This window comes from Pristiophorus japonicus, chromosome 9 (genome assembly GCF_044704955.1).
Source record: "Pristiophorus japonicus isolate sPriJap1 chromosome 9, sPriJap1.hap1, whole genome shotgun sequence".
NCBI lineage: Eukaryota > Metazoa > Chordata > Chondrichthyes > Pristiophoridae > Pristiophorus > Pristiophorus japonicus.
Window position 1 is genome coordinate 188,910,188 of NC_091985.1, and position 20,946 is coordinate 188,931,133.

General features: G+C 46.8%; 1 pseudogene; it reads left to right on the forward strand.

Annotated features, from left to right (window-relative positions):
* The first annotated feature begins 775 nt into the window (after positions 1 to 775).
* Positions 776 to 15,855, forward strand: LOC139274008 (zinc finger protein 271-like; annotated as a pseudogene).
* Positions 15,856 to 20,946: the final 5,091 nt, after the last annotated feature.

Here is a 20,946-nt window from a genome sequence, read left to right on the forward strand (position 1 = left end):
GTTCTTTTTTTTAAGTGAAGTGGTTAATGCTTTGTAAAATCCTCCAACTTCCCTCTAACTTTCCTTCCCCCTTTGCCCCTATTTCTTGCTACCTGCGCCTGATTTCTAAAGTGTCCACAAGGTTTTTCTGAGTGTACAAAAGTGGACACTTACTCAGGCCTAAGTTAGTTTGGAGTAACTTTTCGCTGTCTAAACTTGCTTAAATGGCCAAAACACGCATAAGTGGCTGGTAACGCCCCTTTTGGGGGAAAAAATTAACTAAAAAGAAACTGAACTAACTGACTGAAACTGGAGCAAACTAAATGTGGAGAATTGCAGTTTCTACGATACTCCAGAAAAAACTAGTTGCTCCAAAATAATAGCATCAGCTCCTGTCGAAACTTGGCCCCTAGATGTGCCTATTCTGAATTTCTGTCTTGTACTGACAGTGATGAGTTTTATTATCTCCTTTTACAGCATATTAGAAGGGAAGATTTTCAGACAGGAAACACAAACCAAACATCGCATCAAGATCTCACGGAGCAGGACTTGAATATCATTGGACTTTGAAAGTGAAGGAGAAATGTTTGCCTGTTCTGTCTGTGGGACCAGATTTCAAATATCAGTGTGACTGGAAAGGCACCGAGACACACACCCGAGTGAGTGTTCCAGTGCACTGCCTGTGGAAAGAGCTTTAAGCATTTACACAACCTAAAAACACATCGCACCATTTACAGCGCGGAGAAACTGTAAACGTGTTGTGTGCGTGGGCAAGGCTTCAACTGATCATCCAACCATGAAGAGTCACAAGGATACCCCCACCATGGAGAAACTGTAGGAAGGTATTCAGATCACCTTCTGAACTGGAAATTCATCTAAGCAGTCACACTGGGGAGAGGCCGTTCACATGTCCCGTGCGTGGGAAGGGATTCATTCAGTCATCCAACCTGCTGACATACCAGCGAGTTCACACTGGGGAGAGGCCATTCACCTGCTCAGAGCGTAGGAAGGGTTTCACTCGGTCATCCAACCTTGTAGCTCACCAGCGATATATCACTGGAGAGAGACCGTTCACCTGCTCAGAGTGTGGGAAGGGATTCACTACATTATCCCACCTGCTGACACACCAGCGAGTTCACACTGGGGAGAAGCCGTTCATCTGCTCCGACTGTGGGAAGAGATTCACTCATTCATCCACCCTGCTGACACACCAGCGAGTTCACACTGGGGAGCGGCCGTTCACCTGCTCTGAGTGTGGGAAGGGATTCATGACATCATCCACCCTGCTGACACACTAGCACGTTCACACCGGGGAGAGGCCGTTCACCTGCCCCGTGTATGGGAAAGGATTCGCTCGGTCATCCACTCTGCTGAGACACCAGCGAGTTCACAAGTGACTGCAGGGGTTGGAATCTGCTGTTATTGCTGCTGTTAATCACATCCCGACTGAACCATGTTCATTCTGACAGTTGGGGTTTGTTTCTGCTGATGTTAATAACCCTATAACTGGGCTGGACTTTAATATTCTGGAGATATTGCTGATTGTGTTCTTGGGGCTGCAGTGTCCATGTGTGTTATCTTTCCCCTTAATTCAGCGACTCACAACAGAAATTCAGTTTGCAATAAAATTATGATCTTTTACTTTAATTCTAAATTGATCTTTGGTACAAAATCTACAATAATGTGTGAAAGTTTCCACTGAATAAAATCTCCAATTAGAAAGAGCTTGCTGACAATTCTTACTGACTTGCACATCACACTCAGTGGCCCCTCCATTATCCACCAGAAAGAAGGGGAATGGGAATTGGTGGGGAATCAGTGTCCCCAAATGTTGCCTCTCCCGTCCGGTGTAGCAATCCCCTCGGCACGGAACTGGAGATAACTCCAGACCAAAACTGTACGCAGTACTCCAGGTGTGGTCTTACCAACGTCCTGTACAGCTGTAGCAGGACTTCCCTACTTTTATACTCCATCCCCCTTGCAATAAAGGCCAGCATTCCATTTGCCTTCCTGATTATTTGCTGTATCTGCATGCTAACTTTTTCAGTTTCATGTACAAGAACCCCCAGATCCCTCTGTACTACAACATTTTGTAATCTATCCCCATGTAAATAATAATTTGCTTTTTTATTTTTTCTGCCAAAGGGGATAACCTGATATTTTACTGCATTATAGTCCATCTGCCAGATTTTTGCCCGCTCATTGAGCCTATCTATATCCCTTTGTAGATTCTTTGCGTCCTCCTCACAACTTGTTTTCCCACCGAGCTTTGTATCATCAGCAAATTTGGCTACGTTACACTTGGTCCCTTCATCAAATCATTAATATCAATTGTAAATAGTTGAGGCCCCAGCACTGATCCCTGCGGTACCCCAAAAATTACAGTTTGCCAACCTGAAAATGACCCATTTGTCCTGAGTCTCTGTTTTCTATTAGTTAGCCAATCCTCTATCCATGCTAATATATTACTCCCAACCCCGTGAGCTTTTAGCTTGTGCAGTAACCTTTTGTGTGGCAATTTATCAATGCTTTCTGGAAATCCAAATATACGATATCAACTGTTCCCCTTTATCCACACTGCTCATGACATCCTCAAACAACTCCTGCAAATTTGTCAAACATGATTTCCCGTTCATAAAACCATACTGACTCTGCTTGACTGCAATATGATTTGCTAAATGTCCTGCTACTTCCTTAATGATGGCCTCCAGTATTTTCCCAATGGCATGGTAGGCTAACTGGTCTACAGTTTCCTGCTTTCTGTCTCCCTCCTTACTTGAATAAGGGTGTTACATTTACAGTTTTCCAGTCTGCTGGGATCTCTCCAGAATTCAGGGAATTTTGGTAGATTACAACTGATGCATTCACTATCTCTGCTGCCACTTTTAAGGCTCAAGGATGCATGTCCTCATGTCCAGGGGACTTGTCAACCTTTGATCCCATTTGTTTGATTAGTACTTTATCTCTAGTGATAGTGACTTTTAAGTGTCCCCTCACCCACAATATCTCCTTGACTATTGGGATGTTTTTAGTGTCCTCTACCGATACAAAATATGTGTTCAAAATCTCTGCCATTTCCATGTTTCCCATTTTTAATTCTCCAGTCTCATGCTCTAAGGGACCAATGTTTACTTTAGCTACTCATTTCCTTTTTATATACCTGTAACAACTTTTACTGTCTATTTTTATATTTCTTGCTAGCTTGCTCTCATATGCTATCTTCTCTGTCTTTATCGTTTTTTTAGTCCTTTGCCGGTTTCTAAATATTTCCCAATCCTCTGGCCTTCCACTGTCCTTCGCAACATTGTGTGCCTTTTTTTTCAATTTAATACCATCCTTTACATCCTTAGTTAGCCAGGGATGGTTCATCCTTCTCTTAGCATCTTTATTTCTCACTTCAATAAATCTTTGCTGAGGGTTATGAAATATCTCCTTGAATGATTGCCATTGCGTTTCTACAGTCTTACCCTTTAACATATTTTCCCAGTCCACTTGATGTCAGTGACAAGGGTTGGTTTATATCACATGGGAGGAGCTCGATGTCAGTAACTCTGGGGTTGGTTCAACCTTCTTTGACCTGACCAAGGCCCTTGACACTGTCAACCGTGAGCGATTATGGAGTGTACTCTTCAAATTCCGCCTTCCTCAAAAATTTGTCACCATCCACCGCTTGCTTCATGATCACATGCAAGTCATGATCCTGACCAATGGATCCACCACAGACCCAATTCATGTAAGGACTGGGGAGAAGCAAGACTGTGTCATTGCACCAACGCGCTTCTCGATCTTCCTTGCGGTAATGCTACATCTCACCATCAGTAAGCTTCCCGCTGGACTGGAGATAATCTATAGAACAAACGGGAAACTGTTCAAGGTCATGCCATCCTCTGTCATCGAATTACAATATGCAGATGATGCTCACTCAGAGGACGAACTCCAAACCATCGTCAGCACATTCACCATAGCGTCTGAGAGCATACGCCTTACACTAAACATCCGTAAAACAAAGGTGCTCTATCAACCTGACCCCTGCCACACAGCACTGCCCTCTGGATTATCAAAATCCATGATGTGGCCTTGGACAACGTGGATCATTTTCCATGCCTCGGGAGCCTACTGTCAACAAGGGCAGATAATGGTGACGTGGTCCAACACTGCCTTCACTGTGCTAGCGCAGCCTTTGTTTGCCTAAGGAATAGAGTGAAGACCAGAATCTTAAAAGCGGCACAAAGCACATGGTCTACAGAGCAGTAGTGATACCTGCCCTCAGACATGGACTATATAGCAGGCACAATAAAGCACTGGAGCAGTACTATCACCGCTACCTCCAGAAGATCCTGCAAATCCTTTGGCAGGATAGGCGCACCAACGTCTGTTCTCATGAATACCAACGTCAGCATTGAAGCATTGACCACGTTCGATCAGCTATGATGGACGGGCCACATCGTCCATATGCCCGATATGAGACTCCCAAAGCAAGTGCTCTCGTCGGTGCTTCGTCACGGCAAGTGATCCCCAGGGGGGGGCAGAGGAAACGCTTCAAGGACACTTTCAAAGCCTCTTTGAAGAAGTTCAACATCTCCACCAACACCTGGGAATCCCTGTCGCAAGATCGCTCAAAATGGAAGCGAATAATCCGTGAGGGCGTCGAAAATTTCGAGTCTCTTCACCTGCAGCAAGCAGAGACCAAGCGCATATGATGGAAGGAGTGCACGACAACCCAAGCACTTCAACAAACCGGCACATCAACCAACGTACTTTCAACCACCTTCGGTCCAACCTGCAACAGAGACTAGCTTCCGCATTGGACTTAATAGACATCAGAGACCTCATTTTTAACGTGGATGCAAGTCATCCTCGACTCCGAGGGACTGCTATGATGATGATGGTTGGTTTATATCAGACAGGAGATTGGTGTCAGTGACTGTGGGGTGGGTTTATATCAGACAGGAGGAGATTGGTGTCAGTGACTGGGGTGGGTTTATATCAGACAGGAGGAGATTGGTGTCAGTGACTGTGGGGTTGGTTTATATCAGATAGGAGGAGATTGGTGTCATGGAATCATAGCAGTTTACAACACAGGAGGCCATTTGACCCATCGTGTCTGCGTGGCTGAAAAACAGCTATCCAGCCTAATCTCACTTTCTAGTTCTTGGTCCGTAGCCCTGTAGGTTATGGCACTTCTAGTGCATATCCAATACTTTTGTAAATGTGATGAGGTTTTCTGCCTCTACTACTCTTTCTGTCAGTAAGTTCCAGACTCTCACCTCCTTTTGGAGGTTATGCGAGAACTGTGTAAAACACAAGTTAGGACATAGCTAGAGTACTCACACAGTTCTGGTCACCACATTACAGGAAATATGTGATTGCACTGGAGAGGCTACAGAGGATATTTACGGGGATGTTAACTGGACTGAAGAATTTTAGCTATGAGGAAAGTTTCTTGGAATCTTTGGAATAGAGGAGGATGAGGGGAGACTTAATTGAGGTGTATGAAATTATGAGGGTCCCAGATGGAGCAGATAAGAAAGACATAAGAACATAAGACAAACAAATAGGAGCAGGAGTAGGCCATCTGGCCCCTCGAGCCCGCTCCACCATTCAATAAGATCATGGCTGATCTGATCTTGGCCTCAATTCCACTTCCCTGCCTGCTCCCCATAAACCATTGACTCCCTTATCATTCAAAAATTTGTCTCTCTCCACCTTAAATATGTTCAATGAGCCAGCCTCCACAACTATCTGGGCAGAGAATTCCAAAGATTCACGACACTCTGGGAGAAGACATTCTTCCTCATTTCCATTTTAAATGGGCAGCCCCTTATTCTAAAACTATGCCCCCGAGTTCTAGATTCCCCCACAAGGGGAAACGTCCTCTCTGCATCAACCCTGTCAAGACCCCTCAGCATCTTATACATTTCAATAAGATCACCTCTCAGTCTTCTAAACTCCAATAAGTATTGACCCAACCTGCTCCACCTTTCTTCATATGACAACCCCTTCATCTCGGGAATCAACCTCGTGACCTTTCTCTGAACTGCCTCGTGAACCTTCTCTGAACTGACCTATTTGTCTTTGCAGAGAGGTCAATAACCAGAGGACACAGATTTAAAGTAATTGGTAGAAGCGTTAGAGGGGAGTTGAGGAGAACCTTTTCACCCAGAGGGTGGTGGGGGTCTGGAACTCACTGCCTGAAAGGGTGGTAAAGGCAAAAACCCTCACCACATTTGAAACGTACTTGGATATGCACTGGAAGTGTCATAACCTACAAGGCTGTGGAGCAAGAGCTGGAAAGTGGGATTAGGCTGGATAGCTCTTTTTCGAGCGGCACAGACACAGTGGGCCGAATGGCCTCCTTTTGTGCCGTAAATTTCTATGATTCTGTGGTAGTTGAAATCCCCGAATATTGCTGCCTAATTGGTTTTGGACTTCTCAGAAACGTTCCTAAATATTTGCTTTTCTCTCTCCCTCTGACTGTTTATAGTACACTCCCAACATTGTGATTGCCCCGCTTTTGTTCATCAGTTCAACACATATGGCCTCATTTGATGATCCTTCGAACATATCATCCTCTTCACAGCTGTAACAACACCTCAGCTTATCTGCCTTATTCCCTACACTTCTTGCATTGTGGTATGTACCATTAAGCACTGCCAAACTCCTTTGTTGTCGATTTTCTAGCCTTTGTTTCCTCTGCCTTCCAAACTCTGACGAATTTTCTTCTGCCATTTCCAAGATTTGCTTCTCTCCCTTCTGAATCTAGGCTCAGGTTCCCATTCCCCTGCAAGCAAGGTTAAACCCTCCCCAACAGCTTTAGCAAACCCTCAGGGAGGATAATGGTACCGGCCCTGTTGAGGTGTGATCTTATCCGGCTTATCCAGTCCCCACCCCCTCAGGAATCTGGCTGTTCACACTCGCCCCTCAGAATGTCCTGCAGCCTCTCAGTGACATCCTTGATCCTGGCACCAGGAAAACAACCTACCATCCAGAAGTTACGTCAGCGGCCTCAGAAAGGCCTGTCTGTTCCTGTAACTATTGAAACCCCTTTCAATATTGCCTTCCTGACGTTGCACCATCCCCCCTACCCCCACCTCCCCCTCCCTCGTAGAGTTGAGCCACCCATGATGCCTTGGACATGGCTCTGGCTGTACTCCCTGAGGAACCACCAGTATAGAGAGTGAGATGCACTCGAGGACTCCTGCCCTACCTGCCTGGTCCTCCATGTCTGTCTGACAGTTTCCCATTCCCTCTCTGCCTGCACACTCTTATGCTGCGAGGTGACGATCCGCTGAAAGGTGTATCCACGTAGCTCTCACCCTCGCGGTTGCAGTGACACTCGTTGCTACTCAAGCTCTGAAACCCGGAGCTCGAGCTCCTCCAGATGACGACACTTGTTGCGCACATGGCTGACCAGAACACGAGAAGCGTGGTTGCTCCACAACAGGGTTTCATCTGTTTAAACAGAAACAACTACACTGTGTTAGTTCCTGAAATAATGCCTGCTGTCTGTCCTGAATCAATCCCTGTCACTACCAAATGCTGCATTGTTTCCTCCACCTCACAGGGTTCCATCTGTTTAAAGCCACAAAAGAAAGGTCCAGTAGCCTCCTGCAGTTTGAGAGAAACCAGCTTTAACAGTGGGGCAGAGTTTTAACCAATGAGGCAGATCCGTGCTCAGCGCCGCCCACTTTGGGGGGGAAGGGGCGGGTGCAAGCCTCACACGTCACACACTCTGATTGGTTGGATGACCAACCGCCTGCCCGGTCCTCCAGCCCCGCCCCCGCTCTTTCTATTGGTTGGGAGCTGCCATCAATCAGCCGGGCAGTGAGAGCTGAGCATGCGCGGTGGGTGAGGCAGGGGATGAGAGATGTGCGGTGGGAGGGATCGGGTTATTAAAGAACGCGCTTATTTGTACTGCAAACATGGCCGCCATGCTCCACCCTCTCCTTGGAGGATAAGCCATACCAAGAAGTTTTACTGGAATGTGTAACTGGAACAGCTCATCCCAATGCCGCACTGACTTTGCAAATTGTAACTTGATCCACTTTGACTTCCTGAAGCAAAACAGGACAGAGCACCCCAGAAGTCAGCAAGGACCAGCCAAAGTGCCTTATCCCAGTCCCAGTGCATTCCTCCCCCAGCCGAACTGCCATACCCCAGTCCCAGTGCATGCCTCCCCCAGCCGAAATGCCTTACCCCAGTCCCAGTGCATGCCTCCCCCAGCCAAAGTGCCTTACTCCAGTCGAAGAGCATGCCTCCCCAGTCCTGCTTCTCTGCAACACCTGCATGGAATGATTCGGTCGGGGAGGCGGGGGTGGGGGGGCTTGACATAAAGAACATAAGAAATAGGAAGAGGAGTAGATAATTTAATACGACCATGGCTGATTCGATCAGCGACTCAGGTCCACTTCTCTGCCCCCTCCCCATAACCCCTTATCGGTTAAGAAACTGTCTACCTCTGTCTTAAATTTATTCAATGACCCAGCTTCCACAGCTCTCTGGGGGGGGGGGGGGGGCTTGTCGCCTGTCAGTCAGAAAAGTGCAGAACAAATAGTTCCCTGGGTTAATAAACCTCGGGGGACGCGGGCTTCACACAGCCTGAGTGCGGGCCCAGGCCCGAGAGACAACACTCTGCATCATCCACTGCATACACACCCTGGCTTGGCCCCAGGCCCCAGATCACAGCAGGCAGGCCCTGTGTTTGCCCCCGGTTCCAGGCCCGCTCAGTGAACGCCTGGGGGAGTGGCCTCAGCGGCCGTCATCTTGGTCAGGGAGGAGGGGGGAGTGTACTCAGCGGCTGCCATCTTGGTCAGGGCAGAGGGGGGAGTGTACTCAACGGTCGTCATCTTGGTCAAGGCAGAGGGGGGAGTGTACTCAGCGGCTGCCATCTTGGTCAGGGCGGGTGGGGGAGTGTACTCAGCGGCTGCCATCTTGGTCAGGGCGGAGGGGGAATGTACCCAGCGGCCGCCATCTTGGTCAGGGCGGGGGAGCGGGCTCAGCCATTCGGACGAACCAGTCCGTGCCGGTGTTTATGCTGTGCTCATGAATTAGAGAGCCTCAGTATGGGGAGTGGGCAGGTGAAAGCAGCTCTCGTTGGGGCGAAGGGTAGGTAATGAATGAAGAGATGATGCTGGAATCACATAGCGACTGGTGGGGCCTGGTGACAGATTATTGTCAGAAGCCCTTTTCAGGCAGGTTGATGATTAGATGTAACCAGCACAACAAATGTATCTGTCTGTTCTTGTCCCAAAATCTCCAAATCTAATGTCACTAATTTATTTTTCTGTGAGAAATGTAGAGGTGTGAAAGAAGGGAGGAAATGAGGCTTGCGTAGCAAAGAAGATTCCTTGAATGAACACATTGTGAGGCTGTTTTGTGACTCGCCTGTGAGAGGTTAAAAACATGAAATGGAAAAGGGCACGTCCAGTGACACTTATATTGCCAATAGTGCTTTCTAAGTTAATCACTATATCCTAAGCCAAATATGCTATTGACTATCCCAATCACTAATCCCAATCCTAACAAATAACCACAAACCACACCCACTAACCCCTAAACCTACATCTAAACGCAGCCCCTAACCAAGGCCAAGAACATAAGAAATAGGAGCAGAAATAGGCCCCTTGAGACCGCTCTACCATTCAATAAGATCATGGCTGATCTGATCTTGGCCTCAGTTCCACTTCCGTGCTCTCTCCCCATAACCCTGGACTTCCCGACCTTTCAAAATGCAGTCTATCTCTAACTTAAATATATTCAATGATGCAGCCTCCACTGCTCTCTGGGATAGATAATTTCAAAGATTCATGACCTTCAGAGAAGAAATTCCTCCTCATTTCCATTTTAAATGGGTGACCCCTTATTCTCAGACTGCGCCACTTTGTTCTAGATTCCCCCACAAGAGGATACAGAGATCAGTGGAAGAACTAAAGACCTGATAAAGGAAGTATTTAAACAATTATTTTGATGTAAGAAATACTGCAAGTTATGTTAGTACCAAGTAATTATAATCAACTAACCCATCAAAATTAGCAAAGAAAATTACAAAGATCAGAACATTTCAAAGGCGATCACATGCAATATGTGTGGAGTTCTACTAACTGCATTGAAAAATCGTTAAACAATACAGAAAATAACAGATTTCCAGTCTTAAGCAAAATAGTTCTTTCAAGGGTTGGTTGAAAGGAACGTCAAATGAGTGTAAAGTGAGACACACCAGTTCAGTCCATGACACCCACAAGCCGTATACTCAAACGAAACAAGCTTGGGATTTGATGTGGCAAAAGATGAACTGTGTGAGAAGTGAAATAACCTAGAGTAAGAAAAGGCCCAAAATGGAAGGGAAGGAAACATTAATTAGTCTCCTCTTATTATGGAGAAATCAAATACTCGACACATGGTGTTTGAAACAAGCTGATGTATTCACTATTTATACAGAACCTTAATCTCCAGCTCAGGTATAGGGATTATGTAGAGCAGCAGAAACAAGGTCTAATTACCAGAATGAACATGGTTCAGTGCCCATTGCAATCAGAGTCTTCATCATAGGCAGTCCCTCAAAGCGAGGATGACTTGTTTCCACGCCAAAAAGGAATAAGTTCACAGGTGTTTCAATGAAGGACTTAATATTCCAGATCCCGAATTACATTCTGAAGGGTGGAAGATGCCTGTGCGTGGATTTTTTTTAACGTGTGGTGGCCGTTGCACACCAGCCAGCACACGGGCTTGACAGAGCTAGGTCTTAGTGCAGTGGCAAGAATTACCCAAGACGACTGGAGACCAGCTCTGCTGCACGGACCGAGCGCGCACACATATCGCAGTGTGGGCTGACCCGTGCTGCCCCTGGGCCCTCGACTCTTTTGGGTCCCAAACTCACGCCTCTCCTGGGTCCCGGTCACTTCCTTCGACAAACTCTTGCTCCTTAGCCCCTCCTGCTGTGCCTGCCCGCACTGCAATGAGCGACCTGATTTCGCTGCCGTCGCCCTCGTATGCCGCCGCACACTGCTCCCTCTGATGGCCCAGGCCTGCTGATGGTCTTGCAGGCCGGGACCGCGTCGCCGCACGGTGCTCCCTCGAATGCAACCTTTCAATCCCAGTAAATCCTCTTCAATTCACCAACGTGGCCTTTCAATGGCTGTATATTTATCCAGCATTCCCCGCGGGGGAGAATGTGCCGAGCCCAGACAACAGCGGCCCAGTGCACAGGCGCGAGACCTGGCTGTGATTGGGGCATGAGCGGCGCGTGCGATGGCGGAGCGAACACGGTGAACATCTGCTACGCGAAAGAGCCCGTTTTCAGCAGGGCGGAGGGAAGTAATGGACCTGCGGGTAACCGGGGAGGTTTCATAAACAACTAGTGCCCGCCGGAAGCCTGTAATAATATCCGGAATACCGGCGGCTGCAACCTCGAGGCTATCGTCCGGTCACAAGCCCGGGGTAACGGCGGCCATCTTTGTACAGGAAGTCAAGGTCAGCGTTCCGCCATCTTGATTCAATGAGCAACAAAGCACATACACGGCCATCTTGGTGCAGGAGCAACGTGCGCATCCAACCGGGCCGCCGGCGTAAAGCAACAACTTAATTATTTTATTCTCACTCAACACCTCGGGCTTCTCAGCATCTCTCCTGAAGGCGCTGCTCAGTGCTCAGCTTACGGTTTACGTCCCAGACAATTGTAACAGGAAAATCTCAGAGCTGTTCACTCCCAGGGTTAGAATCCCCATGTACAGTCCCAGGATTGCAATCCCCGTTAACAGTCCCAAGGTTATTATCTCCTTATAACATAAGATATATGAGCAGGAGGAGGACATTTGGCTCCTGGAGCCTGCTCCGCCATTCAATAAGATCATGGCTGATCTGATCAGGGACTCAGCTCCACTTCCCTGCCCGCTCCCCAAAACACCTTATCGGTTAAGAAACTGTCTATCTCTGTCTTCAATTTATTCAATGTCCCAGCCTCCACCGCTCTCTGAGGCAGAGAATTCAATACATTTACAACCCTCTGAGTGAAGAAATTTCTCCTCATCTCAGTTTTAAATGGGCGATCCCTTATTCTAAGACTATGCCCCCTGGTTTTAGTTTCCCTTATGAGTGCAAATATCCTCTCTGCATCCACTTTGTCGATCATATATTTCAATAAAATTACATCTCATTCTTCTGAATTCCAACGTGTATCGGCTCAACCTATCCTCATAAAACAACCCCCTCATCTCCGGAATCAAACTCAGAACTGCCTCCAATGCAAGTATATCCTTCCTTAAATACGGAGACCAAAACAGTATGCAGTGCTCCAGGTGTGGTGTCACCAATATCCTGTACAGTTGCAACAGGACTTCTCTGCTTTTATACTCTATCACCCTTGCAATAAAGGCCAACATTCCATTTCCCTTCCTGGTTACTTGCTGTACCTGCATATTAACTTTGTGTTTCATGCACAAACACCCTCAGATCTCACTGTCCTGTAGCACTTTGCAATTTTATCCTCAATTTTTTGTGTCCTCAATTTACTTTCCCACCCATCTTTGTATCATCAGCAAACTTGGCTACATTAAACTTGGTCCTTTCATCCAAGTCATTAAAAAAGATTGTAAATAGTTGAGGACCCAGCACCGATATCTGCGGCACCCCACTAGTCACCATTTGCCAACCGGAAAAAAAACACATTTATCGCGACTCTCTGTTTTCTGTTAGTTAACCAATCCTTTATCTATGCTAATATACTACCCTAAACCCCATGAGCTTTTATCTTGTGCAGTAACCTCTTATGTGGCACCTTATCAAATGCCTTCTGGAAATCCAAATACACCACATCCACTGGTTCCCCCTTATCCACCCTGCTCATTACATCCTCAAAGAACTCCAGAAAATTTGTCAAACGTGATTTTCCTTTCATAAAGCCATGCTGACTCTGCTTGATTGAATCATGCTTTGCTAAATGTCCCGCTACTGCTACCTTAATATTGGACTCCAGCATTTTCCCAACGACAGATGTTAGGCTAACTGGTCTATAGTTTCCTGCTTTTTGTTTGCCCCCTTTTTTAAATAGAGGCGTTACATTTGCGGTTTTCCAATCTGCCGGGACCGCCGCAGAATCCAGTGAATTTTGGTAGATTACAACCAATGCATCCACTATCTCTACAGCTACTTCTCTTAAGACCCTCAGGTCCAAGGGACTTGCCTGCCTTCCGTCCCATTATTTTACCGAGTACTACTTCATTAGTGATAGTGATTGTATTAAGTTTCTCCCTCCCCATAATCGTTTGATTATCCACTTCAGTATTACTCTCAGTGACCGAGTGTTTTTCTGTAATTAAACTAATCTCGGACTGTTTCTATCCAATATTAACTCCTGCACGGTCCCAGAAAACATTTTAAGGCAGAGATAGACAGATTTTTGAGCGATAATGGAGTAAAGTGTTATGGGGAGTGGGCAGGGAAGTGGAGCTGAGCCCATGATGAGATCAGCCATGATCTTATTGAATGGTGGAGCAGGCCCGAGGGGTCAAATGGCCTACTCCTGCTCCTATTTCTTATCTTATGTTAACTGCCCCTAGCCAGAGTCAGCAGCCTCTGGGATTGAACGAGAGGGAGGAAAGTCAGTGAGTGTTGAACTGAACCCAGCCAGAATCAGTACCTTCAGGGGAGGGGAACCAGTGAGTGTAGAACTGAACCCAGCCAGAGTCAGTACCTTCAGGGGAGGAGAACCAGGGAATTTAGAACTGAACCCAGCCAGAGTCCGCACCTTCAGGGGAGGGGAACCAATGAGTGTAGAACTGAACCCAGCCGGAGTCAGTACTTTCAGGGGAGGGGAACCAGGGAATTTAGAACTGAACCCAGCCAGAGTTCGCACCTTCAGGGAGGGGAACCAGTGAGTGTAGAACTGAACCCAGCCAGAATCCATACCTTCAGGGGAGTGGAACCAGTGAATGTAGAACTGAACCCAGCCAGAGTCAGCACCTTCAGGGGTGGGGATCCAGTGAGTGGGCCCAGTGAGTGGACAACTGAACCCAGCCAGAGTTGGTGATGATAATTAGGAGCATAGGACAAGCTACCTTCAGACGTGCGATGTGTTTGAATTTCAGGACAGTGACGGGGAAGAGTGTATGGGGTGGGGATTTACTGCTTTGGAGGAATAAGAGAGGAAAGAATGTTCCATACAATCTAAAATTGTCAGTTGTGAATTAATGTCCTTTAATTGCAGTAATGATTTTTGTAAACTCTTTTTCCAGATTATTCGAGGAGCAGGATTTGCAGACGAGAAAATCAAATCAAACATTCGTCAAGATCTGACGGAATCACTCGATTCATCAGGACCTGAATATCATCGACCTTTGACTGTGGAAGGAGAAATGTTTGTCTGTTCTGTCTGTGGGAACAGATTTCAAACATCAGTGTGACTGGAAAAGCACCGAGACACACACACCCAAGTGAGAGTGTTCCAGTGCACTGACTGCGGAAAGAGCTTTAGCCAGATTCACAGCCTGCAAAAATATCGCACAATTGACAGCGGGGAGAAACCGTACACGTGTTGTGTGTGTGGGCGAGGCTTCAACTGACCATCCCACCTGGAGAGACACAAGGACACCCGCATCATGGAGAAACCATGGGAATGTGGGGACTACGGGAAGAGATTCAATTACCCGTCTGAGCTGGAAGTTAATTGGCGCACTCACACTGGGGAGAGAACATTCACCTGCTCTAAATGTGGGAAGGGATTCACTACATCATCCCACCTGCTGAAACACCATCGAGTTCACACTGGGGAGAGGCCGTTCACCTGCTCCGACTGTGGAAAGGGATTCACTTAGTCATCCAGCCTGCTGACACACCAGGGAGTTCACACTGGGGAGAGGCCATTCACCTGCTCTGAGTGTGGGAAGGGATTCACTCAGTCATCCCACCTGCTGAGGCACCAGCGAGTTCACACTAGGGAGAGGCCATTCATCTGCTCCGAGTGTGGGAAGGGATTCACTACCTCATCCCATCTTGCAACTCACCAGCGAGGTCACACTGGGCAGTGGCTGTTCACCTGCTCCGACTGTGTGAAGGGATTCACTCTGTCATCCCACTTACTGACACACCACCGAGTTCACACTGGGGAGAGGCCGTTCATCTGCTCCGAGTGTGGGAAGGGATTCACTACCTCATCCCATCTTGCAACTCACCAGCGAGGTCACACTGGGCAGTGGCTGTTCACCTGCTCCGACTGTGTGAAGGGATTCACTCTGTCATCCCACTTACTGACACACCACCGAGTTCACACTGGGGAGAGGCCGTTCAACTGCTCTGAATGTGGGAAGGGATTTACTACCTCATTCAACCTGCTGACACACCAGCGAATTCACACTGGGGCGAGGCCGTTCACCTGCTCTGAGTGTGGGAAGGGATTCACTCAGTTATGCCACCTGCTGACACACCAGCGAGTTCACAGTGGGGAGAGGCCGTTCACTTGCTCTGATGTGGGAAGGGATTCACTCAGTCATCTCACCTGCTGACACACCAGCGAGTTCACAGTGGGGAGAGGCCGTTCACCTGCTCTGAGTGTGGGAAGGGATTCACTCAGTTTTGCCACCTGCTGAAACACCAGCGAGTTCACACTGGGTAGAGGCCGTTCACTTGCTCTGATTGTGGGAAGGGATTCACACAGTCATCCAACCTGCTGACACACCAGTGAGTTCACAGTGGGGTGAGGCCGTTCACCTGCTCTGAGTGTGGGAAGGGATTCACTCAGTCATTTAGCCTGCTGACACACCAGCGAGTTCACAGTGGGGAGAGGCCGTTCACCTGCTCCCAGTGTGAGAAGGGATTCACTCAGTCATCCACCCTGCTGACACACCAGTGAGTTCACAGTGGGGAGAAGCCATTCACCTGCTCTGAGTGTGGGAAGGGATTCACTTCTTCATCCCACCTGCTGAGGCATCAGCGGGTTCACAAGTGACTGCAGGGTTTGGATTCTGCTGTTGTCCCAGACTGAATCGACTCCATTCTGACAGTTGGGCTTTCTTTCTGCTGATATTGATTCCACCTATAACTGGACTGGAGTTTAATATTCTGGATATTTGACAAATTAATCAACGGGAAAATGGTCAGATAAAAAATAATACTGATTGTGATTGCATCTCTAATTCACTCTTTAAAAAACATAAGAAATAGGAATAGGAGAAGGCCATTGGCCACTCGAACCTGCTAAAACATTTAATAAGATCACTTTGCTGCCCACTCCCCATAATCCTTCACTCCATTAACGTTCAAAAATCTGTCTATCCCCACCTTAAATATATTCAGTGATCCAGCCTCCACAGGTCTCTGGGCGGAGAATTCCACTGATTTACAACCCTCTGAGAGTAGAAATTTCTCCTCATCTCAGTTCTAAATCCCATATTCTTCAACTATGCCCCCTAGTTCTAGAATCCCTACAAGTGGAAACATCCTTTCTGGCATCCACCTGTAGAGTCCCCTCGGTATCATATGTTTCAATAAGATTACCTCTCATTCTTCTAAACTCCAATGAGTATAGGACCAACCTGCTCAACCTATCCCCATAAGTCAACCCCTTCATCTCAGGAATCAAACTAGTGAAGTTTCTCTGAACTGCTTCAATGCAAGCATATCCCTCCTGAAATAAGGAGATCAAAACTGTACGCAGTACTCCAGGTGTGGTCTGACCAATACCCTGTACAGTTGTAGCAGGACTTCCCTGCTTTTATACTCCATCCCCCTTGCAATAAAGTCCAACATTTCTATTGGCTTCATAATTGCTTGCTTTATCTGCATGATAACTTATTGTGTTTCACATACAAGGACAACCAGGTCCCTCTGTACTGCAGTATTTTGTAATAGCTCTTCATTTAAATAATAAATTGTATTTTTTTTTTCCTGCCAAAGTAGATAACCTCACACTTTCCCACATTATACTCAATCTGCCAAATATTAACACACTCACTTAGCCTGTCTATATCTATTTGCAGATTGTTTTTGTCCTCCTCTAATTTGCTACCCGTCCATCTTTGTATCATCAGCAAACTTGGCTACATTACACTCAGACCCTTCATCCAAGTCATTAACATAGATTGTAAATAGTTGAGGCTGATCCCTGCGACACCCCACTAGTCACCGTTTGCCAACCGGAAAATGACCCATTTATCTGTCTTCTGTTCGTTAGCCCACCCTCTATCCATGCTAATATATTAACCCCAAACCTGTGAACTTTAATCTTGAGCAGTAACCTTTTATATGGCGCCTTATTGAAAGCCTTCTGGAAATCCAAATACACCACCGCCACTGGTTCCCCCTTAGCCATGCTGCTCATTACATCCTCAAAGAACTCCAGCAAATTTGTCAAACATGATTTCCCTTTCCTAAAACTATGCTGACTCTACTTGTCTGTATTATGCTTTTCCAAATGTCCTGCTAGTTTCCTTAGCAATGGACTACAGCTTTTTCCCAAAAACAGATGTTAGGCTAACTAGTCTATAGTTTCCTGTTTTATGTCTCCCTCCTTTTTTAAATAGCGGTGTTAAATTTGTGGTTTTCCAAACCGCTGGGACCTCTCCACAATCCAGTGAGTTTTGGGAGATTTCAACCAATGCATCCACTATCTCTGCAGTCACTTCTTTTATTGCCCTAGGATGCAGGCCATCAGTTCCAGGGAACTGCTCCACCTTTGGTCCAGGGGATTTGTCCACCTTTAGTACCATTATTTTACCACTTACTTTTTCTTTAGTGTCAGTGATAGTTTTAAGTTCCCCCTTCCCTATAGCCCCATGGTTATCTATTATTGGGATGTCTTTAGTATCTTCTACCTTTAAGACTGATACAAAATATCAGAAGGGTTTTCAAATACTGAAAGCTGCAACAAATGGAGCTAAAGTTTGGAAAACAATTGACAATAAAATGATTTGAACCTGCAGGTTGGTTTTGGATTTCTCTGGAATGGAGCCAGACATGAGTGCCCTGAAATACCGCCGGTGTCCAGTAGATGACGCTGTCCCTCCAATTAATTCAGACTGATTGGAGCGTGACTGCCCCTGGAGCAGGAGGAATGAGGGCAGGTCCAGGTCAACACTGAACGGACTGCACCCCACAGGGACATCACACACTGTCCCCTCCTTAGGGCAGCTCAGGGTCAGACACTGAACACACTGCACCCCACAGGGACATCACACAGTGTCCCCTCCCGAGGGCAGCTCAGGATCAGACACTGAACATACTGCGCCCCACAGGGACATCACACATTGCCCCATTCCTGCGGGAGCTCAGGGTCAGACACTGAAAATACTACACCCCACAGGGATATCACACACTGCCCCCTCTCTGGTCAGACACGGAACATACTGCACACTATTGGGAATGCACGAACTGCCTAACAAGTGTGTGCGAAGCTTTGCATTTCCAGCTGTAGATTTAGTTTTGAATTCTCCGATAAGCAGCTTCACTGTCCGGTTCGACCTCAGCGTTGCTGGCATTTCCTGCCCACAAACTACAAACACGATCCCTGGTCGCTCTTTCTCTTTGCTCTCAGACCCGTTCATTTACACCGCCTGCCGAATTAAGAGCTTGTTTAGGGGCTGAGACTCATGTTTCAATCACACATCGTCTCTCACAAGCACTTTTCAAGTTTATTCTTCAATTCCTGTTGCGGCTTAGTCCGTTTATTAACACGACACTCCCGCAGTGTCCCAACCCAGAATGGGAGTTCTTACAGAGACCAGAACCAGGACAGTTTGAACAATCTGTCCCTCTTCTCTTTTCACAGAGGGACTCCCAGTTCTGGGCTCACTCCCGCCTCTGTGCAGCATCGATCAATAATCTATGAAAGCTCACTTTTACAAAGATTGAGTTGGAATGTGGCCCGTTACAGAATCAGTGAGGGTTGATTCCCGCCCATTGCAGAGAGATTGAAACAGTACCCAAATTTCATCCTGATTGTAACAGCCTGGAATTTGCAAGTGAAATATGGATTAAGATAAAAGGAAACAAAACGTTTTTGGAAATATTTGGCTAATGGTAAAGTTACAAACATAATCCGCAATTTTAACAATTATTGGCGGGATGTTTGAATTCCTAAATCGTTCGAGGACTGACTGTTGAGAACAGTCATTTCCGCCCAGGTTTCATTGGCGGGTTAAACAGGCTGTGATTGGTCATCAGAAATGACCAATGAAATTCACCACAGAGCGACCAATCACGTAGACATAGAAACATAGAAAATAGGTGCAGGAGTAGGTCATTCGGTCCTTCTAGCCTGCACTACCATTCAATGAGCTCATGGCTGAACATGCAACTTCAGTACCGCATTCCTGCTTTCTCGCCATACCCCTTGATCCCCCTAGTAGTAAGGACTTCATCTAACTCCTTTTTGAATATATTTAGTGAATTGGCCTCAACAACTTTCTGTGGTAGAGAATTCCACAGGTTCACCACTCTCTGGGTGAAGAGGTTTCTCCTCATCTCGGTCCTAAATGGCTTACCCCTCATCCATAGACTGTGACCCCTGGTTCTGGACTTCCCCAACATTGGGAACATTCTTCTTGCATCTAACCTGTCTAAACCCATCAGAATTTTAAACGTTTCTATGAGGTCCCCTCTCATTCTTCTGAACTCCAGTGAATACAAGCCCAGTTGATCCAATTTTTCTTGATAGGTCAGTCCCACCATCCCGGGAATCAGTCTGGTGAACCTTCGCTGCACTCCCTCAATGGCAAGAATGTTCATCCTCAGGTTAGGAGACCAAAACTGTACACAATACTCCTGGTGTGGCCTCACCAAGGCCCTGTACAACTGTAGCAACACCTCCCTGCCCCTGCACTCAAATCCCCTCGTTATGAATGTCAACATACCATTTGCTTTCTTAACCGCCTGCTGTACCTGCATGCCAACCTTCAATGACTGATGTACCATGACACCCAGGTCTCGTTGCAACACCTCTTTTCCTAATCTGTCACCATTCAGATAATAGTCTGTCTCTCTGTTTGTATCACCAAAGTGGATAACCTCACATTTATCCACATTATACTTGATCTGCCATGCATTTGCCCACTCACCTAACCTATCCAAGTCGCTCTGCAGCCTCATAGCATCCTCCTCGCAGCTCACACTGCCACCCAACTTAGTGTCATCCGCAAATTTAGAGATACTACATTTAATCCCCCTCGTCTAAATTATTAATTTACTGTGTAAGCAGCTGGGGCCCCAGCACAGAACCTTCCGGTACCCCACTAGTCACTGCCTGCCATTCTGAAAAGTCCGCATTTACTTCTACTCTTTGCTTCCTGTCTGACAACCAGTTCTCAATCCATGTCAGCACACTACCCCCAATCCCATGTGCTTTAACTTTGCACATTGATCTCTTGTGTGGGACCTTGTCAAAAGCCTTCTGAAAGTCCAAATATACCACATCAACTGGTTCTCCCTTGTCCACTCTACTGGAAACATCCTCAAAAAATTCCAGACGATTTGTCAAGCATGATTTCCCTTTCACAAATCCATGCTGACTTGGACCTATCATGTCACCTCTTTTCAAATGCGCTGCTATGACATCTTTAATAATTGATTCCATCATTTTACCCAATACCGATGTCAGGCTGACCGGTCTATAATTCCCTGTTTTCTCCCTCCCTCCTTTTTTAAAAAGTGGGGTTACATTGGCTACCCTCCACTCGATAGGAACTGATCCAGAGTCAATGGAATGTTGGAAAATGACTGTCAATGCATCTGCTATTTCCAAGGCCATCTCCTTAAGTACCCGGGGATGCTGTCCATCAGGGCCTGGGGATTTATCGGCCTTCAATCCCATCAATTTCCCCAACACAATTTCCCAAATAAAAAGGATTTCCCTCAGTTCCTCCTCCTTACTAGACCCTCCGACCCCTTTTATATCCGGAAGGTTGTTTGTGTCCTCCTTAGTGAATACCGAACCAAAGTACTTGTTCAATTTGTCCGCCATTTCTTTGTTCCCCGTTATGACAT